Source organism: Schistocerca gregaria, chromosome X, assembly GCF_023897955.1.
Source record: "Schistocerca gregaria isolate iqSchGreg1 chromosome X, iqSchGreg1.2, whole genome shotgun sequence".
NCBI lineage: Eukaryota > Metazoa > Arthropoda > Insecta > Orthoptera > Acrididae > Schistocerca > Schistocerca gregaria.
In genome coordinates this window covers 603,716,179-603,742,441 of record NC_064931.1, presented here as the reverse complement: position 1 = coordinate 603,742,441, position 26,263 = coordinate 603,716,179, and the positions used below count along the sequence as shown (strand labels likewise).

General features: G+C 44.2%; 1 protein-coding gene across 14 annotated transcripts in view; it reads left to right on the top strand.

The window, feature by feature from the left end:
* Positions 1-1,615: 1,615 nt before the first annotated feature.
* The window catches only part of LOC126297783 (oxysterol-binding protein-related protein 11-like), a 181,463-nt gene continuing 156,815 nt past the window's right edge, over positions 1,616-26,263 (top strand). For 2 of the 14 annotated variants that reach the window (XM_049988974.1, XM_049988967.1), the window contains exons 1-2: positions 1,621-1,809; positions 1,902-1,938. The gene's annotated coding sequence lies outside the window, so the exon portion shown is untranslated. Of the gene's footprint in view, positions 1,939-26,263 lie in introns of all 14 variants that reach the window. The other 12 variants (XM_049988972.1, XM_049988970.1, XM_049988979.1 and 9 more) reach the window with 9 other exon arrangements.

The following is a 26,263-nucleotide window of genomic DNA, read 5'->3' as shown; positions in this document are numbered from 1 at the left end:
CAGCTGGGAATCAGACCCGGGCCCTTAGGATTGACAGTCCATTGCACTGAACACTCAGCTACCGGGGCCGGACAACAGTATGGTGGATATGACACATTTTATGAAGTATTGGGACCACATGGGAATCTGTAGGTTTTGGGTGGCCATGTTCTTTCCATTAGGCCTAATAGCGTCAAACATTTTAAAAACTTGAAAATATCAGACCACAGTGGGAAACTATTTAATGCACAATGTTTTCAACCTAATAAAAATGGTGATTTGTTGTCGTAACCAGCTCAAAACCTATGTGTAGGACTACACTACCAATCTGTCTGTCACCACAATCTCCAGTTTCAAAAAAGTGCTTGCTGTCATAACATGTCCATTGGCTTCAAAAAATCTCTACCAAACTATGACATTCATATCCATCTTAGACCTCAGACAATACAACAGAGTTTTTTTTAAGGACATCATACTCACCTTAGGGCCATTTTTAAGTGGTACTGCAGTATTACTCAAAAATGGCCCGAAGTCCAAAATTGGAACAGTTATATAAATAAATTTCTACAGTGAACAGCAAATATGACGTCCTTTAAAAAATTCTACACAACTGAACCCTTACCGTGAGAAGTTAATCACTACAGAGTCGACCACAAAAACCTCTATTTCGCATTACTGATCAAAGCAGAATGGCAAGACTGCAATGTACAATACACCAGGCCTGGGACATTAACTGGTGATGTGATTTTCCATGTGAAAGACCTGCCTGGCGATTGGAAAAACTTGAACAATACAGTAGTAATAACGATAACATGATCAGACAGCAAGGGCTCTTCAGTCCTACCACACCACAAATCTTTAACAGTGTCTACAGCCAGTCTGTTCTGAAAAATATTCAACATTACTGGGTTTTCCTAGGACGACAATCTGTCTGTTGTACAGTGGAGTGTAGTCTCTGGCTGACAACATGTAGGTCCCACATTTGGTTCTAACCTTCGGCCACTGTTTAAGAGTTCAAGAAGGCAGTAATAGAAGCCTGTATTAACACTTTTTTTAATTAGTCCAATCTCTCTCTCCGTCTCTCCCTCCTCTCCCCTTCCACACAAAACAAGTGCACACCCAGTAATAATACAGACTGCTAGTCATGGAAAATAGCGCTGTTATTTACAGATAATAGTCGACGCACAAATCAAACAACACAGTGGTATACACGGCTGATTTGTTCTCATACGAGCGAGTGACTACCGCAAATAAGACCATCTAGTAAATCGTTCGTCTCTGTTCGGTACACAGAATTTAAAATTATTTTAATCAAACAAAAGCTATGATCCTTTTCGTAACTTACACAACAGTTTTCTTACGAACGTGTATAGAACTTGCACGATTACTTACGTTAATCGCTCCAATTGTTAGATACACAGAAACTATGTACAAAATAGCTCCGGTGGTTTAACTATTCGGCAGTGCTTGCGGCAACAACTCCAAACCCTTGCCTATGATGCACAATGTGCGTAAACAAAAACACAGCACAAAATTACAACAGTGTGGACATTCGTATGTTTTGTTAGCCAACATTCAAATTCAGCAACACAACTTCTGACAAAAGAAATGAATCTCGATGCAGCAGAAGGAAATCATGTTAGCCAACAGTACAACCAGGAAAGACGATCTTAATTTGATACTAGTAGCGAATGTTCTCTGTGGCAGCGCAAGATGATAAGGATTTCGAGTGTGAACCGGTATCTTACGCTATGATACTATCGGAAAAACATGCGGCGATGTTGTGGTGGGCTTCCAACTGGTTGATGTTTCGCAGCTGATTACTGACAGGTAGCACATGCTTACAGTGACTCATGAGTGCAGGATATAGTAGTGTAAAGGGCTTCGAGTTGTTATTGGCTGTCTCTGTTTATTAATTACAGTAATCTCGGCGTTTGGAAGCTTGTTTTATATTTCAAGGTAAATGTCATCTCGCTGTAATAATATTTTTTAGACTAATATCTAAATTTAGGCCTACCGAGGTTGTGTTGTCGCGCCACTTATACCGACTGTACAGTTTATGTGGCTGCTGCTTTTGATACTGTAAGATTAGATACAGAGACTTGGTCCTGCATCATCATGTCAACAACGACTTACTGTCAAGGCATTGCCCCTCTTTAATTTGCGTAACAGTATAACCAAGCGAATACACCAGCTCTGTGTTTTTGAAGATAGTGAACCTACATACGTTGTTTCGAAATTCTTCTAGTGATGGATCCCAGTATTTGTTAATAGGAAGAACAGCTGTTGGTATAAAGTCAAAGAACGAATATGCTGTACATGTTAGTCACCAAATCTGAACGCATATGTCAAAAATTCCCAACATTTAAGACCATACCAAAGTGTGAGCGATTTCGAGTGTGGGGGGGGGGAGACTGCAGATGATACTTTTTAAGGCACCAATGTTACATGCAACTTTTAGTTTGTAAACTATGGTTATACACCATCAACCACAGTGTATCACAGAAAAAATTTACCTGCTAGTCATCGAAGTTTTTCCTCATTAATTGCTTTATTTTGTCGTATGTTTAGTGATCTTGACAGCCGCCAAATTTGTAAACGGAAGTAGTTGTAGCCAGAGAGAGAGAGAGAGAGAGAGAGAGAGAGAGAGAGAGAGAGACACACACACACACACACACACACACACACACACACACACACACTTTGAACTATCAATTTTTAAAATGATAGCTATGAAATTTTGACTGTGTTTTGGGCATCTACTGGTATCTGCTTTTTCATTTTTTGTTTTCTTAATTCAAAACATACTCTGTTGGTGTGAGTAATTATAATTATTTCACAAGAGAACATAAACTTCATCCTCCCATCCTCACTGTAATGTCCAACTTTTATGTTAGAACATATAAATATTGGCCTCTGAATTGCATGCTATTCTTTGATACCACCAGATACTACACTAGTGGTAGCAGACAGCTACATTATTGGGGTACATTTTCTAAAGCACTCAGGTGATAGAAGAAATGGAACTTTCAATGCATGAGACTCAGTTGGTTGTTGAATATCAATTTTTTTTACACTATTGAAGTTCAAAATCTGCACTACCAAACAGGAACTGTAAACATATACTGGGGTATGGTTTACCATTTAGATTTATTGTACTTTTCACTAAAATCATTTTGCATAGAATAATAGATATTTAATTCAAATTGAGATTGTTTTAAAGACTCGTGTTTGGGAAGAGTTACGTAATGTCTCCCATACCCTCTTCTCCTTTGGATTTTCCAAAATTTGTGTTATGTATGTATGTAATATTTGGCAAAATACCCTGCCAAGATTTCTTAGTTGTGTAATACAGATTTTTTGATTTAACTTGTAATATGTTTTTGACAAAAGTGCAGTAAATATTGTCTGAACATAGACATCGGTGTGCACTGAATATCAATCTGTGACTACAACAAAGATTTTATGTTGTGCTGCTGTAACAATCTGCTCTTGCTGTGTTCATGACATTTCTATACCTGTGAATGGCTGTAATAACAATCTAACCTTGCTTTGTTCATGATACATACCTCTAAATCACTGGTAGTCATTCTGATAAGAGGAATCTTACTATCGAGTTCTTTGTAAATTTAACTCACTATTGTAACCACTGAAATAGCCTTACGTACACTCTCAATCCATGTTGTTTCATTTTGTTTCCACCTCCCCTTCTGGAAGCATTACTGTTTTGGTCAGACAGTATCTGTGTATAATGTAGGAAACTTTTCACATAGGCCTACTGTATTTTGGCAATATACATTCTGCAAATGAATTATTAGCATTTTAGCTCTTTGAGCCAGCACAAACTAGTATAAAAGTAACATTTTTGTGCATCTTTGTTAACAGAGTGACATACTTTCAGAGAGGAAGTAATTGCAGTGTGAGGCATAATGAGGAAAGTTTTGTTTGCATTATTTGTTAAAGAAACTCTGACACTCCGTCATCAAAGTCATGGCCTTAAAATTTTAAAGTTCGTTAATCTCAGGAATGTCTTCTGATTTTGTATAGATACGTGGCATAAGGGCCATGGCCAGTCAGATGATGTATCAATCCATTTGATGAACTCTCATTTCTAATCTCTCCCTGAAGTTGGGGAGATTCACATGTTCTCCTGCCAGAGCCTGAAGTGTCTCATTCATGTTGCCACAGTTGTTGAGTTTTTCAAACTGGTCTCAGTTCCAAGCGACCTTCGTACTTCCGTTTGATTGCCTTTCTTTAACCAGTCAAAGGCTTCCCTTTTCCTAATTTCCAAGTCCAGTGGGCATAATCCTAGAATTACTAACAATGCATCATTGTCGGAAGTGCAGTAGTAGCATACCTCGTTGAACTCTTTTTTTACTATTGTGGCTAGCTTCACTAGTGCAGTCGTAAGAGTCCAGACACTCGCACCATATTTTACAGCTGGTACTAATATAGATTGGTAGTAAACTGTAATTGTTCTCAAAGAAAACCAAAATCATCTATTTGCAATGGTTATAATTTTATTCATTTCATTGGTACCTTCCGTTCCTGTATCTTCTACATAATGTGCAAAGTTAAGACATTCGTCGAGAAATACCCCTAGATATCCCATTACTGCACTACTTCTAATCGTTATATCATTTAATTCTGTTTTAGCGTTTCTTATTAGCTTTCCTTTCAGCCAGAGGTACATTGCTTTGTGAGGTGCTAGTGACAACTTAACACTTAAATACCAGCCCTCGAGTTTGTGGAGGGCCGGATTACATTTGTCTTCTATAATTCTTCTGAAGTCACCACTTGCAATGACAGCACATCATCTGCAAATGCCACCAGGCCGCTTGTGTTACCGCTCTCATGTAACTTCTGTAGTATGAGCTCCAGTGCTGCATCCCGAAACTCTGGACCACACACTGATCCCTGCGGACAGTTTTGTTATTGTCTTTGTTATTTTCTTTCCTGGGCATGTTAAAGAAGCATGTCGCCTGTGTCGGTAATCTCTTAGGCAATTATACAGTGCTTCTGGACATTCCAAATCCCTATGGTCACCATAGGTTATCGAAAGCGCCAGCAGTATCAATCATCATCTCTAGATCGTACATAGAATGAGTATCTGTCACTAGTGAATCATCTTATTAATTGCATCTTCAGTTGACTTGCCTCTTCTAAACCCGTACTGGTGAGTGTTCGTCCTGTGTAGTAGTCTGTGATATTGTAATCTTTTGCATAATAGTTTTTCAAATATATTGCCAAGAATGTTCAAAAGGCAAATTGGGCTGTAGGATTTGGGTATTGGTGGATCTTTATCTTGCCCTTTACTAATTATTACCACTTCAGCGTTCTTCCACAGTGCAGGGACTCTTCCTTGCAAGAGACACCCAATGACCAAGATCACACAAGTAACTATCTAACTGGTCGCATAAGGCTTGCATTCCTTCGGCAGGGATTCCATCCGGTCCTGGAGATTTTTTCTTTTGCAGTCTTAAAATTATATGCCTAATTTCTTCTTGTGTGAAGAGGTACACAGGTTTACTGTTCCTATATTCTTCCCATAACATGTCCTGTAACCTACGCAGATCAACTGTCTTGCCTTCTTCTCCATACTCAAGAAGTACGTTTCCCATTAGCAGGGCAACTGACTGTTCCCAGCATTCTCTTACCATCCCATCATTCCTTCTGAGAGTGGATAAGACTTTTGGTGACCACATTTTCTTGCAGACTATTTTGTATGGTAGACCCCGGGGATCGGTTCCTAAGTTAAGCCTCCACAAATCTTCCTTAAAATGTTGTTTAAAATATCTGTATCTATGCAACCTTTGAATTCTTTTTTCTTGAATCATGCTGATCTGGTATAGCTTCCTGGCTCTTCTTGTTTTACATCTTAATTTTTATAGTTCCTCGGTCCAGATGCAAGGTACTCCTTTAGAATGACTTGTGCTGATAGGTATTGATGCCTCCATTTCCCTATGTATAGCCACTGTCAGTTCTTGCACTTCAACATCTACATTATCACCCAGTGATGAGAGTTCCTGGATTCTGAAACACTCTTCTTAATTTTTCCCAGTTAGCATCCTTGATCTTATATTCGAGCCTTATGCACATGTTTTTTGTGTCATCTTGGACTTCCCTTCCAGTGATAGTGTAATGTATGTTATTGTGGTCACTCACAACCTTCCAGTCTCTCACACAGTGCATTGCTGCCGTATTTGCTAAAGTGACATCAGTACTTGATGTTGCTCTGAGCCTTCCTTTGTACGTTGGCAGATTGTGAGGCGCATTCAATGCCGATAGGTTGAGTTCCACATTGGCTTCTTCTAGTTGTCTTCCACAGTCATCAGTCAGGCGGGTATGCCACAATACTGACTTTGCATTTGTACCAATGGAACACCCAAGAGGCTTAGTTCGTCATTTTATTTTTTTTGTCATCAGTCATCTGGCTGCTTTGATGCAGCATGTCATGAATTCCTCTCCTGTGCTAGCCCCTTCATCTCAGAGTAGCACTTGCAACCTACGTCCTATATGACTAATATCCTGTAGTCTGAGCAGATACTCACTCATCTATCTCATGACTAAACTGAAAATACAGTTAACAGTTCCTCACACATTACGTGTTCTGAACAGTATTGTGATATTTTTGTCACTGTAATGGCCATGTTAAGTACTATTATTGCTGCCCTTGTGTGATTATCTGGCCAGTTATTGGCTTACTGGTGATCTGTACTGCCTTCGTATATGGTTCTTGGAGGCACTCTTCTAGCCTCGTGCAATACGCTGAAACTTCTCATGGCTTTAAACTTGTCCTATCTTTATCTCCATTAGGGGTGATAGGTTTATATTCGACACTCTTTGTCTATTTGCCTTTAATCAAATGCTGTATTACCATGTGTCATCTCAAAGTGCTTGTACAAAGTATCTAAAGAGAATGATTCATTTCCTCTGACAGAAACCTGCTTCAGTAGCTTCTCCAGTTTTTCCACTTCTGTTGGCAGGTTGTTTACTCTGAGGTGGATTCTATCCCCAAAATCAGGCACAGGAAAAGTAATATACTCCCCTTCTTGATGCTCATATCTTACTAGATGTCTTAACACTTTAGTAAGCGTTGTTGGCTCTTCAACTCCAGTGAGTTGCATAATGCTCTCTGTTGTTGTTGTTGTTGTTGTCGTCTTCAGTCCTGAGACTGGTTTGATGCAGCTCTCCATGCTACTCTATCCTCCATTCACAAATCTGTCACAGATCTGTTCTGATCTGTATGTTACTGTTTACTTCTTTGTAGAAGGTGTTTATTTCCTGCATGAGCTGGCTCTGAGTCTCGCATTGTTTTTGTTGCAGATTCGCTTCCTACATTGGCAAACCTTCGTTTGCTTCTTAGCACAGTGTATTCCTCAGGCTGTGTGTTGTCACATTCTACATACAACTGCCCAGTTTCTGTCACCAAATCCTGTTCGCTTATATGTCACTCCCAAATCCGTCTCTGATCTTTCTTCTCTGTTATACCACATAGTTTTGAATTTTCACCAAAAACATCTTTCCTGCTTTTTCGTAGGTGCAGGATGCTCTGCTTCAGTCTGTGTTGCATGCTCTGTTCTATGGTACTTACTGCTCACTTTTTGCCAGAAATTCCTTGCTCTTCTGACACCTCCTCCTCGATGGTGACATGTTTCTTACATAGCTGGCACTTGGTGTCATTACAGTCTCCTCATTGCTTTCTACTGTTATGAAAAACCTACCCATAATCCATTTTTAAAATCTGCCTTGTTAGGAGGATTTGATATATGTGACATTTGTTTTTGTTCCCTGTGCCTTTTTTACACCGATATTTACATGGCGCACACACACTGGTGCGTGTTTGATTTTATTACAGTCTTTTGTAATATGACCTCTTTCCCCACAGCGTCCACAACTTACTACTTGAATGAGATTTTCACTCTGCAGCGGAGTGTGCGCTGATATGAAACTTCCTGGCAGATTAAAACTGTGTGCCCGACCGAGACTCGAACTCGGGACCTATGCCTTTCGCGGGCAAGTGCTCTACCAACTGAGCTACCGAAGCACGACTCACGACCGGTACTCACAGCTTTACTTCTGCCAGTATCCGTCTCCTACCTTCCAAACTTTACAGAAGCTCTTCTGCGAAACATGCAGAACTAGCACTCCTGAAAGAAAGGATACTGTGGAGACATGGCTTAGCCACAGCCTGGGGGATGTTTCCAGAATGAGATTTTCACTCTGCAGCGGAGTGTGCGCTGATATGAAACTTCCTGGCAGATTAAAACTGTGTGCCCGACCGAGACTCGAACTCGGGACCTTTGCCTTTCGCGGGCAAGTGCTCTACCAACTGAGCTACCGAAGCACGACTCACGACCGGTACTCACAGCTTTACTTCTGCCAGTATCCGTCTCCTACCTTCCAAACTTTACAGAAGCTCTTCTGCGAAACATGCAGAACTAGCACTCCTGAAAGAAAGGATACTGTGGAGACATGGCTTAGCCACAGCCTGGGGGATGTTTCCAGAATGAGATTTTCACTCTGCAGCGGAGTGTGCGCTGATATGAAACTTCCTGGCAGATTAAAACTGTGTGCCCGACCGAGACTCGAACTCGGGACCTTTGCCTTTCGCGGGCAAGTGCTCTACCAACTGAGCTACCGAAGAACGACTCACGACCGGTACTCACAGCTTTACTTCTGCCAGTATCCGTCTCCTACCTTCCAAACTTTACAGAAGCTCTTCTGCGAAAGAGTGAAAATCTCATTCTGGATACATCCCCCAGGCTGTGGCTAAGCCATGTCTCCACAGTATCCTTTCTTTCAGGAGTGCTAGTTCTGCATGTTTCGCAGAAGAGCTTCTGTAAAGTTTGGAAGGTAGGAGACGGATACTGGCAGAAGTAAAGCTGTGAGTACCGGTCGTGAGTCGTGCTTCGGTAGCTCAGTTGGTAGAGCACTTGCCCGCGAAAGGCAAAGGTCCCGAGTTCGAGTCTCGGTCGGGCACACAGTTTTAATCTGCCAGGAAGTTTCATATCAGCGCACACTCCGCTGCAGAGTGAAAATCTCATTCTGGAAACATCCCCCAGGCTGTGGCTAAGCCATGTCTCCACAGTATCCTTTCTTTCAGGAGTGCTAGTTCTGCATGTTTCGCAGAAGAGCTTCTGTAAAGTTTGGAAGGTAGGAGACGGACACTGGCAGAAGTAAAGCTGTGAGTACCGGTCGTGAGTCGTGCTTCGGTAGCTCGGTTGGTAGAGCACTTGCCCGCGAAAGGCAAAGGTCCCGAGTTCGAGTCTCGGTCGGGCACACAGTTTTAATCTGCCAGGAAGTTTCATATCAGCGCACACTCCGCTGCAGAGTGAAAATCTCATTCTGGAAACATCCCCCAGGCTGTGGCTAAGCCATGTCTCCACAGTATCCTCTCTTTCAGGAGTGCTAGTTCTGCATGTTTCGCAGAAGAGCTTCTGTAAAGTTTGGAAGGTAGGAGACGGATACTGGCAGAAGTAAAGCTGTGAGTACCGGTCGTGAGTCGTGCTTCGGTAGCTCAGTTGGTAGAGCACTTGCCCGCGAAAGGCAAAGGTCCCGAGTTCGAGTCTCGGTCGGGCACACAGTTTTAATCTGCCACTAAGTTTCATATCAGCGCACACTCCGCTGCAGAGTGAAAATCTCATTCTGGAAACATCCCCCAGGCTGTGGCTAAGCCATGTCTCCACAGTATCCTCTCTTTCAGGAGTGCTAGTTCTGCATGTTTCGCAGAAGAGCTTCTGTAAAGTTTGGAAGGTAGGAGACGGATACTGGCAGAAGTAAAGCTGTGAGTACCGGTCGTGAGTCGTGCTTTGGTAGCTCGGTTGGTAGAGCACTTGCCCGCGAAAGGCAAAGGTCCCGAGTTCGAGTCTCGGTCGGGCACACAGTTTTAATCTGCCAGGAAGTTTCATATCAGCGCACACTCCGCTGCAGAGTGAAAATCTCATTCTGGAAACATCCCCCAGGCTGTGGCTAAGCCATGTCTCCACAGTATCCTTTCTTTCAGGAGTGCTAGTTCTGCATGTTTCGCAGAAGAGCTTCTGTAAAGTTTGGAAGGTAGGAGACGGATACTGGCAGAAGTAAAGCTGTGAGTACCGGTCGTGAGTCGTGCTTCGGTAGCTCAGTTGGTAGAGCACTTGCCCGCGAAAGGCAAAGGTCCCGAGTTCGAGTCTCGGTCGGGCACACAGTTTTAATCTGCCAGGAAGTTTCATATCAGCGCACACTCCGCTGCAGAGTGAAAATCTCATTCTGGAAACATCCCCCAGGCTGTGGCTAAGCCATGTCTCCACAGTATCCTTTCTTTCAGGAGTGCTAGTTCTGCATGTTTCGCAGAAGAGCTTCTGTAAAGTTTGGAAGGTAGGAGACGGATACTGGCAGAAGTAAAGCTGTGAGTACCGGTCGTGAGTCGTGCTTCGGTAGCTCAGTTGGTAGAGCACTTGCCCGCGAAAGGCAAAGGTCCCGAGTTCGAGTCTCGGTCGGGCACACAGTTTTAATCTGCCAGGAAGTTTCATATCAGCGCACACTCCGCTGCAGAGTGAAAATCTCATTCTGGAAACATCCCCCAGGCTGTGGCTAAGCCATGTCTCCACAGTATCCTTTCTTTCAGGAGTGCTAGTTCTGCATGTTTCGCAGAAGAGCTTCTGTAAAGTATGGAAGGTAGGAGACGGATACTGGCAGAAGTAAAGCTGTGAGTACCGGTCGTGAGTCGTGCTTCGGTAGCTCGGTTGGTAGAGCACTTGCCCGCGAAAGGCAAAGGTCCCGAGTTCGAGTCTCGGTCGGGCACACAGTTTTAATCTGCCAGGAAGTTTCATATCAGCGCACACTCCGCTGCAGAGTGAAAATCTCATTCTGGAAACATCCCCCAGGCTGTGGCTAAGCCATGTCTCCACAGTATCCTTTCTTTCAGGAGTGCTAGTTCTGCATGTTTCGCAGAAGAGCTTCTGTAAAGTTTGGAAGGTAGGAGACGGATACTGGCAGAAGTAAAGCTGTGAGTACCGGTCGTGAGTCGTGCTTCGGTAGCTCAGTTGGTAGAGCACTTGCCCGCGAAAGGCAAAGGTCCCGAGTTCGAGTCTCGGTCGGGCACACAGTTTTAATCTGCCAGGAAGTTTCATATCAGCGCACACTCCGCTGCAGAGTGAAAATCTCATTCTGGAAACATCCCCCAGGCTGTGGCTAAGCCATGTCTCCACAGTATCCTTTCTTTCAGGAGTGCTAGTTCTGCATGTTTCGCAGAAGAGCTTCTGTAAAGTATGGAAGGTAGGAGACGGATACTGGCAGAAGTAAAGCTGTGAGTACCGGTCGTGAGTCGTGCTTCGGTAGCTCGGTTGGTAGAGCACTTGCCCGCGAAAGGCAAAGGTCCCGAGTTCGAGTCTCGGTCGGGCACACAGTTTTAATCTGCCAGGAAGTTTCAACTTACTACTTGTTTATCGCAATGTCTTGCCAGATGACCTAGATCTAGGACTTGGCATTGAATGCAGTGTCTCAGTACCAGATAGTCTCTCATTGAAACCAAATGAAACCCAAGATATACTATTTGTCACTTCATGAGAGCTGTTCTAACCTCGAGGCTCACTTCAGTAACTTGATGGACCACTTTTCTTCTCTTTGGTGCTGTCGTCAACTGTACATTAAAGCCATCTCTGAAGCTTTCCTTAGTCAGTTAATCTTCAAGGTTCTGCATATACAGTGTGTATACGGCCCAGGACAACCAGGAGATCCGGGAAAACTCAGGAACTTTCTCATCCGGGAGAAAACCGGGAAAAACCCGGGAATTTTTTAGAATTCTGGGAATTTTTCATTGTTTTAGTTTTCAGTTAAATTTTTGTAACTTTGACTGGTAAGAACCAATACTCTAACAAAGACTATTACTGTATCTCACAACTGCAGAATAATACTGCGGCAATAAAAAACGAACGAGAGAAAAAAACGAAAATAAAACTTAAGTTGCAAAGGAAATGCGCCATATACAAAAACAAAACACAGTGCTCATATGAGCGTCTACCAACAGCAAAATGTGCCAAAGGCTTTAGGAAGACTATGCAATGTTTCACAACAACAAATTGCCTCCGATGAGTGTGACTTCACAACTTTTTACAATAGATTCGTTTGAGTGGTTGCGAGCGAGCTTCTGCGCATGTGCAGTCGAGTCATGTATGACTAGTACCTTCTTCCACTTCTGGCTACAGAAGTGTGGCAGCTAGCTACACTGTTGTTGTTGTTGTTATGGTAGTCTTCAGTCCTGAGACTGGTTTGATGCAGCTCTCCATGCTACTCTATCCTGTGCAAGCTTCATCATCTCCCAGTACTTACTGCAACCTACATCCTTCTGAATCTGCTTAGTGTATTCATCTCTTGGTCTCCCTCTACGATTTTTACCCCACACACTGCCCTCCAATGCTAAATTTGTGATCCTTTGATGCCTCGGAACATGTCCTACCAACCGGTCCCTTCTTCTTGTCAAGTTGTGCCACAAACTCCTCTTCTCCCCAATTCTATCCAATACCTCCTCATTAGTGATGTGATCTACCCATCTACTCTTCAGCATTCTTCTGTAGCACCACATATTGAAAGCTTCTATTCTCTTCTTGTCTAAGCTATTTATCGTCCATATTTCACTTCCATACATGACTACACTCCATACAAATACTTTCAGACATTACTTCCTGACACTTAAATCTATACTCAATGTTAACAAATTTCTCTTCTTCAGAAACGCTTTCCTTGCCATTGCCAGTCTACATTTTATATCCTCTCTACTTCGACCATAATTAGTTATTTTGCTCCCCAAACAGCAAAACTCCTTTACTACTTTAAGTGTCTCATTTCCTAATCTAATTCCCTCAGCATCACCCGACTTAATTCAACTACATTCCATTATCCTCGTTTTGCTTTTGTTAATGTTCATCTTATATCCTCCTTTCAAGACACTGTCCGTTCCGTTCAACTGCTCTTCCAAGTCCTTTGCTGTCTGACAGAATTACAATGTCATCGGCGAACCTCAAAGTTTTTATTTCTTCTCCATGGATTTTAATACCTACTCTGAATTTTTCTTTCGTTTCCTTTACTGCCTGCTCAATATACAGATTAAATAACATTGGGGGAGAGGCTACAACCCTGTCTCACTCCCTTCACAACCATTGCTTCATGTCCCTCGACTATTATAACTGCCAGCTGGTTTCTGTACAAATTGTAAATAGCCTTTCGCTCCCCAAGAGTTTGACAGAGCACTGAAAGACCTGAGCCGAAACAAGGCCTCGGGAGTAGACAGCATTCCATTAGAACTACTGAAGGCCTTTGGAGAGCCAGTCTTGACAAAATTCTACCATCTGGTGAGCAAGATGTATGAGACAGGCGAAATTCCCTCAGACTTCAAGAATAATATAATAAGTCCAATCCCAAAGAAAGCAGGTGTTGACAGGTGTAAAAATTACCGAACTATCAGTTTAATAAGTCACAGCTGCAAAATACTAACGCGAATTCTTTACAGACAAATGGAAAAACTGGTAGAAGCCGACGTCGGGGAAGATCAGTTTGGATTCCGTAGAAATGTTGGAACACGTGAGGCAATACTGACCTTAAGACTTATCTTAGAAGAAAGATTAAGGAAAGGGTAACCTACGTTTCTAGCATTTGTAGACTTAGAGAAAGCTTTTGACAATGTTAACTGGAATACTCTCTAGCTACACTACTGCCCATTAAAATTGCTACACCACGAAGATGATGTGTTACAGACGCGAAATTTAACCGACAGGAAGATGATGATGTGATATGCAAATGATTAGTTTTTCAGAGCATTCACACAAGGTTGGCGCCGGTGGCGACACCTACAACGTGCTGACATGAGGAAAGTTTCCAACCGATTTCTCATACACAAACAGCAGTTGACCGGCGTTGCCTGGTGAAACATTGTGATGCCTCGTGTAAGGAGGAAAAATGCGTACCATCACGTTTCCGACTTTGATAATTGCCTATCGCAATTGCGATTTATCGTATCGTGACATTGCTGCTCGCGTTGGTAGAGATCCGATGACTGTTAGCAGAATATGGAATCGGTGGGTTCAGGAGGGTAATATGGAACGCCCTGCTGGATCCCAACGGCCTCTTATCACTAACAGTCGAGATAACAGGCATCTTATCCGCATGGCTGTAACGAATCGTGCAGCCACGACTCGATCCCTGAGTCAACAGACGGGGACGTTTGAAAGACAACAACCAACCATATGCACGAACAGTTCGGCGACGTTTGCAGCAGCATGGACGATCAGCTCGTAGACCATGGCTGCGGTTACCCTTGACGCTGCATTACAGACAGGAGCGTCTGCGATGGTGTACTCAACGACGAACCTGGGTGCACGAATGGAAAAACGTCATTTTTTTTTTTGATGACTCCAGGTTCTGTTTACAGCGTCATGATGGTCGCATCCGTGTTTGGCGACATCGCGGTGGACGCACATTTTAAGCGAGTATTCGTCATCGCCATACTGACGTATCACCCGGCGTGATGGAATGGGGTGCCATTGATTACAAGTCTGTCACCTCCTGTTCGCAGTGGCGGCACTTTGAACAGTGGACGTTACATTTCAGATGTGTTACGACCCGTGGCTCTACCTTTCATTTGATCCCTGCGAATCCCTACATTTCAGCAGGATAATGCACGACCGCATGTTGCAGGTCCTGTACGGGCCTTTCTGGATACAGAAAATGTTCGACTGCTGCCCTGGCCAGCACATTCTCCATACCTCTCACCAACTGAAAACGTCTGGTCAATGGTGGCCGAGCAACTTGCTCGTCACAATATGCCAGTCACTACTCTTGATGAACTGTGGTATCGTGTTGAAGCTGCACGGGCAGCTGTACCTGTACACGCCATCCAAGCACTGTTTGACTCAATGTCCTGGCGTATCAAGACCGTTATTGCGGCCAGAGGTGGTTGTTCTGGGTATTGATTTCTCAGGATCTATGCACCCAAATTGCGTGAAAATGTAATCACATGTCAGTTCTAGTATAACGTTTGTCCAATGAATACCCGTTTATCATCTGCATTTCTTCTTTGTGTAGCAATTTTAATGGCCAGTAGTGTAAATAAGCAATAGCAGCAAGCAGCCAGATGCTATCCGGAAAATTTTTACTGTTGCGCCTAAGCTGCCAGATTCACGTATACGCAACAGGCCCGGAACTAGGGGGCGGGAGACAACCTGGGTACTGCCACGGGCGGCAGTTTCGGGAAGAAGGGCGCTAAACTCATATTATCCAGGAAAAAGACTTTGTTTCACAAAGCGCCAAGCGTCCAGCCCACGTTGGTCTATCGATTATTCATATGATTTTGAACGCATCCCTGCTGGTTTTTGAACATTTTAGAACAAATTCTAATTTGATTTTTGAATGCGTGCATAGTGTATGTGATGTCTCGGCCAGCGGAATCCCCGTCACATCTAGAAATAAACTTTCCTGCAGACAGAAGGGGACGGGTCTATACGAGCTGAGCGGAATAAAGCCGATCGGGTGAATGCCAATCGCTGTTTATGTGGTAGACTGGGTTTGCAAATAGTCAGCGTTGTTATAACTACTAGAGAATTCCATAGATTCAGACTACCAGAGTGGAAATGAACGACTAACAAATATTGCGTATTGTCTCCTCCGTGTATTCGAGAAAATGAAATTTTGACGGAAAATTTTTGACCAGACCGCTACACCACCAGTCACCGGCTAACAGCCGCTAAAGTTCTATTCTGGGAGTAGCGCGGAAACAGCGTTGTACGAACACTTAATAACGCCTAACCGGAGAATAAATGCGGGATAGCTAAATCAGTGATTGTGGCAAAGAAAAAGTTTTGACACTGGCAGGAATAGTTACAGAATTAGTGATGACAAGATTGTCTGTTAGAACGAGGAAGGAGAAGAAACGGGGACTCTCACAAATTACAGAAGAATATGAAGATTCCAAATTTACATAAAAATTTGGTACTACTACTTTTGGACCTCATGCTTCAGAAGCGAGAGAGTTTGAATGAAATGTGAAACTATTTCCTAACATAAAACTTTTTCTTGTAGTAGGCCTAATGGGCATTTGATATTGGTACTTCGTGAATTATATTCTGTCGTGTTATAAAAATGACAATTTGTGCTAAAACAGTGTCATTTCGTTTTATCTAGCAGTTACAAAATACACGTAATCAGATCGAGAAACCACACCAGTCTTGGGTACAATTTGTATTAACAGCTTTTCTTATAATAGACAACGACATTTGGTTTCTTCATGTAGCAAAACGTTGACGAACTTTGATGAGGTAATAGATTCGTTCCCAGAAAGGAAAGTACGCTATATAAAGCTGTGGCACTATTAGAGAGAAAAAAGGTAGGGCTTAAGGATTGAAGAAATATGTACTGTCTTGCTTGTTTCTTCTCTTTACTCGTTTTATGTATCATCTATTTAATTTTATATCACACAAAGCAGCAATTTATTAACTAATAAGCAGTAAAGACAGCAAATTTTCTAAAGAGTCCTTTTCTGTTAGTTAAAAATAACCCCATCCAGTATTAATTGCGAGATTTTCTAAAATAGGGGCCGGATGTCAAACTGGCCGATTGGGAGCAGGAGAGGCATCACAGGACATTGTAATTTCCATTGTCGTGAATATAGTTTGATGGCACCCATTACAAAATATTACGTCTCTGAATTCCTGAGAGCGAAATCAGAGACGTGCGATGGAAGAATGGTGTATGAAGAGGCGTGGCACTGCACTTTGGCACACTTAAGACCAAATGACATGTGTTACGTTTCCTCGAACATATATGTTTTATGTTCCCTCCAGAAAGATGTGCGCTACCACAAACGCTCGAGGGAGGGGGAGCGCCACTGTCTAATATTGCCCCAGTTCCGAAAAAATCTTACGTCTTGTTTCTTTTATGACATAATGTAACATCCTTCAATGTTTTACACGTACGAATGTACAGGTTTTCTGCGTCATTGCAGCTGCGCAAGCGCGGCTACGCATGTTATCTGGCGCTCTCTGGCAATTGCTGAAACGAATCTATTTCCAACAGGTCGCGGGAAAATATTCAGAATGGTTGTTTGGAAAGCGTTACTTTGAAAGTAAATTTCCTTTTACCCTAGATGAACTCTGTGCGCGAATGTCCGATGAATTTCTTAAAATACAGAGCGTTTGACTCTCATATTTAAAAATCAAATCTTTGAGGACGACCATTTAGAATATTTTCTAGCCCAGAAGATCAGACATTTATGTCGAAGTTAAAAATTTTACTGGCACATTTGTGAGATGTATCTTAAAGTGTAACACGTGCAAAAAAGATCAACATTATATGTGAAAGCTTAACTTCTTTTGCAGCTTATTGATCTGAGAGTCCAGTATTATACGTAAAAGCGTTTCTTTTCTTGTAGCAACATTATGTATATTAATTTAAACCATTACCTTTTCCTGTTCGTGTGTGATGTTATTGGCTGGCTACATCACATGTCCTATGCCCTGAATACCCACTGTCATTGGCTGGCGAGATCGCTTGACATGAGCTATGACTGGCTTACAGAAACGCATCACAAAAACGAATCGCAAACTCGATTTCAATCCTTCGGAAAGCAACATGCGGTGTTTGGTGGAATTCGAATTTATACCTTCGTAATACGAAACATGCGCTGTACATGTTGCACTTCAGACATCTTTCCAAAACGTGTTTTTTCCCCTGAATTTAGTTTTCTAAAGTGCCGGGAAATTCTACGCCGGTGTATGAAAACACAGCCATTGAAAGGATTGATAAATTTTACAGTTATGGGGAAAAGTATACTGTTACTTGACACGGAAAAAGTGTATTTTCATCCGGGAGAAAGTGTATTTTTAACCGGGAAAAATCCGTGAATTTTTTTTTCCTTGTCCATGTATGCACCCTGCTGTTAGTGACTTTCCATCTGCGTCCTCTGGGATGTAGTACAGTATCATTAAAGGGCTAATTTTCTTGGTTGTTCACAAATCAGTGTCTCTTGCACCTCTGTTGTTCATTATCTTTTTCGTGTCACTTTGTGTAGCAGTTCCCACGATGACTACATTATTGTTTTGCTTGATTTTCCATATAGAAATTTTTTCATAGGTGGGGTTTATTAAGGTCGTTAGTTTTTGTTGCACTACTTTTGCCTCTTCATTTGTTCTTGACTCTATGAACAATGTATTTTGTTGGATTGTTTGCGCTGCCGCTATTTTAGCTGCAGGAGCTGTTTGGTTGAGTCTCTACTAGGTGGTGTTGTTAGCCCTGCACTTGCATAGCTTTTCGCTGGTCTTTGTGAATTTTCCCTATAACTTTAGTTTCCTTTTTGTAATTGGTTTTTCCCTATGATCTGAGGTATTAAAAATCTTTTCTAATAGGTAGTTTTAGTGCCTTGACTAATGTTTGCCATGTTGGCCAGATCATCAGTTTAAAAATAGAAATGTGTAGTATCTTGTTGTGCTTAAATTAGCTTACTGGGTATTGTCTCCACATGTGATAAGGGAGTAAAATTACACAATTTTTTTAAAAAAAAGAGTGCATATTGCCCCCCCCCCCCCTCACAATTCAATGGGCCCATTGTGACCTCAAATGGCCATAGTGATGCAATACAATTTTTAAATATTATTTGATACTACACTGCAGTTTCATAGAAATTGTTGTATATCATGTATAATTCTTCCCTTGAGTGTACATGCTCCAGTCACATTAATGTGACCACCACCTATGTTTGATGTCAACATGCAGTAACCCCTCATAGATGGCAGGTGAAGTAGAAGATATATAAAGCGCATCAGGGGGACACGGAAAACAGTGCAGTCATTACCTTAGTGAGGAAATGGAGCGATTTACCTGACATCCAAAAGGGCATGATCATTGGCTTTTGGGCCAAGGGTCGAATCATTTCTGAAATGGCTAAGTTTGTAAACTGCTCATGTCTCGTCGTGGTTAAAGTACACAGTGCATGGCAGAATTACACTATCTGAAACTGGCACCAAGGCAGCTGTGGCGCAATGCAGGCCAGAGATGATAGGGGAGAAGACAGCTGTGGAGATGTTTATGGGCAAATATACATGAAACTGTTAAGCAACTGACCGCCCGATGAGCCAGGGGGCTACCAACAGTTTCTCCTCAATGACCACCAAGTGAATGTTACTTCATGTGGGTCTCTGTAGCAGACACCCAGTTCATTTACCTATGCTGACTGCTGTTCATTGGCAACAAAAGCTGGAATTCACGTGCCAGTACCCACAACTTGGGTGCCCACTGAGTGGTGACAGATGGTCTTTGAATATGAATCACTTTTTATGCTCCATTAAACTGAAAGCAAACACCCTGTAACAATCATCAGATGGGTCTAGACTGGAGGATGGAGCGTTATGGTCTTGGGAAAGCTTTTGTGGCATCTCCTGTGTGATGGTGTCATTCTGAAATGCACAATGGATCAGCACAAATATGCATCTATCCTTGGGGACCATGCTCTTCTTGGCACGATGGCATCTACCAGCAGGACAGTGCAACATGTAACAAGCTTGCAGTGTACATGTGTGGTTCGAAGAGCACCAGGATAAGTTTCCCCATACTATCCTGCTCACAAAACTCCCTGAATTTAATCCCAATTGAGAATCTGTGGCTCCTCATCCGAGAAAGCTAGCACAGCTGACCACAGCACTGGAGTCATCATGACTCCACATCCCTTCCTGCATCTCCTGCAGTGGTCTGTGTTGCAAAAGGTGGTTTTTCAGGCTTTTGACAGGTGGTTACATTATTGTGACTGGTCAGTGTATAACACTATGACTATAAACGTATTTGAAGATGTATAATATTAAATTTAGTATAGAAAGTAGTATAACCCATTTGTCCAATCATTTTCAAGACTGAATTAATGAAAAATAGACAAAAGTTAAGATGGTGGTTTTAATGCTTCAGGTGTTCATGTAGTCTCCTTGCACTTGACCCCCTCCCTCCCCCCTCTCCCCAGGGGCTCACGGTTCTTTTGAGAGTTTGTGTGTAGAGCACACGGGGCCCCGAGCTAGTGCTGCCCATTCTTCCATCCTGGGCTGCATTTCCTTCATTGTGTCCCATCCTCACTCCTTCCTCACTGCCCCCTCCTTCCCTTCTCTCAGTGTTCTGGCTTATGTCGGCCTGGCTGTCTACCTTGTTCCCTGTATTCCTTGCAGTTTTGTTCCTCTTGGCTGTTCTCTTTCTTCTTTTTGGCATTTTGATCCCTCCTTGGTGTTTGGTCTTCACTTCTAATTTTGTGTCTTTAGTGCGAGCTATTTGGGGAAGAACTTCCTCCCTATCATCTATGGCATGGATTCCTCTCCCCCTCTATAGCCCCCCATGCACACCACTAGGTCACCCACACATTTAGCCAGTCCATGTGGTGGAGCTGTTATGTACCCATCTGGTTGAGCCCCCTGACAACACGGGGAGTACATTACTGGTACCTGAGCTTTTGCTTCCCCATGTATGCCAAGGAGTGGTTGCTTGTCATGCTGGAGCATTGGTACTCCTGGCAACAGCTGCTGTATCAGTGTTGCCAAGTGGCACCCATGGGGAGAGCCCCTGATTGGAGTGTGTGGTATCGGGGCGGACACTTGGTGCGTGAAGCATATCAAGCTGCAAAAATCCAGACATTCTCAAACGGTTGTATCTTGGAGTTGTAAAGGTTCAATGAATGTTGCTTTGTATGACCCTGCAACCTTCTCTTCCCTCTCTACACTCTGGGAGAAAGGCCAGCCTCTCTGTCTTTGGATGAAACACTTTCCATGCTATCTGGTCTGTACTAGGACATATGGGTATACATTCACCACCACAAAACCATTGTTTTTTGTGGATAATATCAAGGACAAGTTTGGCGAAGTGGAATCTCTTAGTAAGATGTGGTTGGGCTCCCTGTTGATTATAGTTTCTTCTGCTACCCACTCTACAGTTTTTCATGATTGTGATCATCTTGGCAATGTCCCAGTGTCTTTTCCCCTCACCAGTCTCTGAATGTGATCCAGGGACATAGCTCTCATCCCGCTAACTGAGGAGGAACTGTAGGCTAATCTGGAGTGATGTGGCATTCATTTAGTTCGACATGTGCAGAAGGATTGTAAAGACAACCACACTGATACTGGCGCCTTTATTCTGACTTTTGAGGGAGAAACCATCCCAGAGAAGGTCGAGGTGGTGTGTTACTGATGTCGTGAAGCCTTATGTCCTGCAACTCATGAGGTGCTTTCGGTGCTTGGGTTTTGGACGCTCTGTATGGTGACTGAACACCAACTCCATGAGGTAAGCCCCTGTATTCTGCCACCTTTGTGTGTAAATGGATGTGACTGCCACTCTCCACACTCGCCAGCTTGCCCATCTGACAAGACAGAAAAGAAAATCCAAGAGTAGAATTACCTGGATTGTCTGTCTTATGCTGAAGCTCACCAATAATATAACCAACACCACACAGTGTTGAATTCTTCTACTTTTGCCCTATTACATCCTTTACCCCTCCTACCTCTTCCTTACCCGAGCACCATTCTCCCCTTCTCCTCCCCTACAGTTTTGACTCTCTCCCATCCAGGTGGTGCTCCCCCTCCGAGCTGAAGAAATGCCCCTTCTTTGGCACCCGCCAGTGAGGGCTCCCCCTCCACCCCCCACCCCCCACCCCCCACCCCCCACCCCTGTGGGTTCAGGGGTTAGAGTAGGCCCACGGTATTCCTGCCTGTCGTAAGAGGCAACTAAAAGGATTCTCACATGTTTCAGCCTTTATGCCATGTCATGCCCTGTAGGGTTTGACCTCCATACTTCCAAATTTTTCCGAAGAGCGAGCCAATTGGGGAAGGGTCCTTATGTAGTGCATCATGTCCATCGTGCATTGAGATCTTTAGCCCACTTTCTCGTCATCACATTGCAGTCTCGCTCACTCTCCGTCTCTTGGGTGAGGATACGTTCTTGGGTGCAGTTTCTGCCATCCCCTATGCTGTGTTGCTTTCTGCGCTGACGATGACCATGGACTTATTTGCACCTGATATCCAGCACGGTAGTCAGTCCATTGTGGTGGGGTCTCCATGTACCCTGTTGGTTGTAGCCCCCTGACAACACAGGGATTGCTCTGCTCATGTCTGTGCCATTAACTCGCCACGTATGCCAAGGAGTAGATGCCTATTTACCTGGGTTATCAGGACTCCTGGCAATGGCCACCCTGCCAGGTGGCCTTGCTGCGCCTGGGTGGCATCCGTGGGGAGCGCCCTTGGTTGGAGCGGGTGGCATCAGGGCGGATGACATGCAATGAAGTGTGGCACATCTTGTCTAAGCGTTCCAGGGCTCAATTTAATTCAAACACGCATGACCCCAAATCGTTTTCCTCTCTGGCCATACAATGGGAGGAACGAGAGGCTAAGAATTGCAACGAAGCTTATCCGCCCCACTACCTAGTATGTATGGGAGCTGATGGGGGAGCGTTTGTGTCCATAAAGCCTCAGTTCTTCGTAGTGCATTTAGAGGACAAGTTTGGGGAGGTGGAGGGCTTGTCCAAAATGCACTCTGGGTCAGTTTTGATAAAAACAGTATCCTCTGCCCAGTCATGGACATTACTCACTTGTGACAAGTTTTGGGATGTTTCAGTTACCATAACTCCCCATAAGAGTTTAAATATGGTACAGTGTATTATATTCCACAGGGACCTTCTTTTGCAGTCTGATGACGAGCTGCGTGCCAGTTTAGAGTGGTGAGATGTTCATTTTTCCCGGCGCTTTCATTGGGGTCCGAGGGATAATCAGGTTGCCACCGGTGCCTTCATCTTGGCGTTCAAGGGTGATACATTGCCTGAGAAGGTCAAGATGATGGTCTACTGCCGTGACGTCAAGCCCATATCCCTCCCCCGATGTGGTGCTTTAAGTGCTGTAAGTTCAGCCATATGTCTTCCTGCTGTACTTCCAGTGTCACATGTCGAGATTGCAGAGGCAAATGCCGGGATGGTTCCTTTGAAAGGGCACGGCCGATTTCCTTCCCAATCCTTCCCTAACCCGAGCTTGCGCTCCGTCTCTAATGACCTCGTTGTCGACGGGACGTTAAACACTAACCACCACCGAGATTGCAGACGGCCATCACATCCCAGTACTCCATGTGCCACGACTCCTATCTGTGTCAACTGCAGAGAGCATCATTCACCTTGCTTGCCAGACTGCAGGATATTACAGAAAGAGCAGAAAATCATGGAATATATGACCCTGGATCGACTGACCTACACTGAGGCTAAGAGGAAATATGAACTACTGCATCCTGTGCGAATGACTTCCTCTTATGCTGCCATCACGACAACAGTGATAGCTTCCTGAGGCATAAGACTACACCTGCCCCCTTGACCGTGGGGGGCCACTACTCTCCCTGTTGCTCCTGCGCCACCTACTTCGGGAGCAACCCCCCACCCCACCCCACCCCAACCCATCGGGGACCAGGGACATCCGTCCCCACTTCTAAGCCGGAGAAGTGTCCAACTTCTTCAGCTCCTCTTGCTTGGTAGGGGTCACTTGGGTCCCTCCATTCCCAGGTTTCCACCAGTGGGAAGGATGACAAGCAGCTGGTCATAGGGCTTCATGATCCTCCTCAGTCCCGGAGACTGAATCAATGAAGCGCTCTCAGCCAGTGAAACACTAGGAGCAGTGAGTAAAGTCCAAGGAGAAGACCTCTAAGACCAAGGAACATTCGGTGACGTCCACCCCACGGCAACCTACAAGCTCTGCGTCTAAGGATGGGGTGGAGATTCTGGCGTCTGCTGAGGACCTAGATCTCGCCAGACCCTCAGACACCATGGAAGTCAATCGCATGGGTACTCATTTGGTGGCAGCAGATGATCCAGTGGCGTAAAATGCCTCCTCGGTCCCTTCACAACTTTTTCTGCCGCAGACAGTGTCATCCTCCAGTGGAATTGCAGCGGTTTTTTCCACCACCTTGCTGAGCTCCGACAACTTCTCAGCCATCACCATTTCTTATGCATTGCTCTCCAGGAAACTTGGTTTCTGGCGATGCGAACCCTCACTCTCTGTGGCTATCGAGGTTATTATAAGAATCACGTAGCTTATGAGGGGGTATCTGGTGGAACCTGTGTCTACATCCTTAACTCTCTTTACAGCGAGTGTGTCCCTCTTAAAACACCTTTAGAGGCTGTCGCTGTTTGGGTGTGGACACCTCAGGCTGTTACTGTCTGCAATCTCCATCTTCCACCAGATGGTGATGTCTCGCAGCATGTATTGGCTGCGCTGATAGCCCAGTTTCTGCCACCTTTTGTGTTATTGGGCTACTTTAATGCCCATAACCCTTTGTGGAGTGGATTGGTGACAACAGGCTGAGACACTGTTGTTCAGCAAGTGTTGGCACAACTCAACCTTTCTCTTTTAAATAATGGTGCCTCCACACATTTCAGAGTGGTGCATGGCATGTACTCAGCCATCGACCTTTCGTTGTGCAGCCCTGGCCTTCTACCATTTGCCCATTGGAGTGTGCATTCTGACTTGTGCTGTAGTGACCACTGTCCAGTCTTTCTGTCACTGCCCCAGCATCACTCACTTGCGTGCCTCCCCAGATGGGCTTTAAATAAGGCTGACTGGGACTCACTCACCTCCATTGCCACTCTTGAGCCTCTTTCTCTTGGCGCCATTGATGTGGCAGTTCAAACGATCACTACCGGCATAATTTCTGCTGGGGAATCTGCAATTCCGTGTTCTTTTGGGTCCCCTTGGCGGTGGATTGTGCCTTGGTGGTCACCGGAGATTTCTGAGGTGATTAGAGGTCGCAGACGGGCCCGCCAGCGTCATAAGTGGCACCCATCATTGGAACACCTCATTACCTTTAAACAGTTCTGTGCCTGAGCCCAATGCCATATTCGCCGATGGAAGAAGGAGTGCTGGGAACGGTATGTCTCTACCATTAGCACCCATACCTCTCCATCGCAGGTTTTGTGCAAGATTAGACGACTGGATGTCAGACACCCGTCAGTGTACCTGGGCTTTCCCTGAATGGAGCAGTCTGTACTGAATCAGACACGATTGCAGAACTCTTAGCAAAGCATTATGCTCAGAGTTCCACTTCTACGAATTACCCACTGGCCTTCCGCTCCTTGAAAGAGCGGTTGGAAAGTTGGAGCCTTTCATTTCATTCGTACCACCCCGAATTGTACAATGCTCCATTCAGTGAGTGGGAATTCCACAGTGCTGTAGCCGCTTGCCCTGGTACGGCTCCCAGGCCGGATTGCATCCACTATGAGATGCTCAAACACCTCTTGGTGGACTGCCAGCAACACCACCTCAACCTTTTCAACTGTTTCTGGATTGAGGGTGAGTTCCCTTCTCAATGGCACGAAAGTATTTTCATCCTAGAGTTGAAGCCTGGTAAGAACCCCCTGGAGGTGGACAGCTACCGACCCATTAGCCTCACCAATGTTATGTGTAAGTTGCTCAAATGTACGGTGAACCAGAGGCTGAGTTGGCTAATTGAGTTTCGGGGTCTTCTGGCTCCGTCCAATGGTGGGTTCCGTAAGGGCCGCTGTACCACCGATAATCTGGTCTGCCTGGAGTCTGCCATCCGCATGATATTTGCCCGCTGTCAGCATTTGGTTGCTGTATTTTTTGACATGCGGAAGGTGTACGATACAATGTGGCAACATCACATCCTCACCACACTAAATAGTTGGGGGTCTTAGGGGTCCACTTCCACTTTTTATTCAAAATTTTCTGTTGCTTCGTTCCTTCCGCATGCAAGTTGGTTCCTCCCATAGTTCCTCCCAAGACCAGGAGAATGAGGTCCCACAAGGTTCTGTCTTGAGCATCTGTCTCTTGTTAGTTGCTATCAATGGGCTAGCTGCAGCTGTGGGAAAGTTGCACAGGTCACACCAGTATTCAGGAAAGGTAGTAGGAGTAATCCACTAAATTACAGGCCCATATCATTAACAGTGATATGCAGCAGGATTTTAGAACATATATTGTGTTCGAACATCATGAACTACCTCAAAGTAAACGGTCTATTGACACACGGTCAACATGGGTTTAGAAAACATTGTTCCTGTGAAACACAACTAGCTCTTTATTCACATGAAGTGCTGAGTGCTATTGACAAGGGATTTCAGATTGATTCCGGATTCCTGGATTTCTGGAAGGCTTTTGACACTGTACCACACAAGCGGCTCGTAGTGAAATTGCGTGCTTATGGAATATCGTCTCAGTTATGTGACTGGATTTGCGATTTCCTGTCAGAGAGGTCACAGTTCGTAGTAACTGATGGAAAGTCATCAAGTAAAACAGAAGTGATTTCAAGT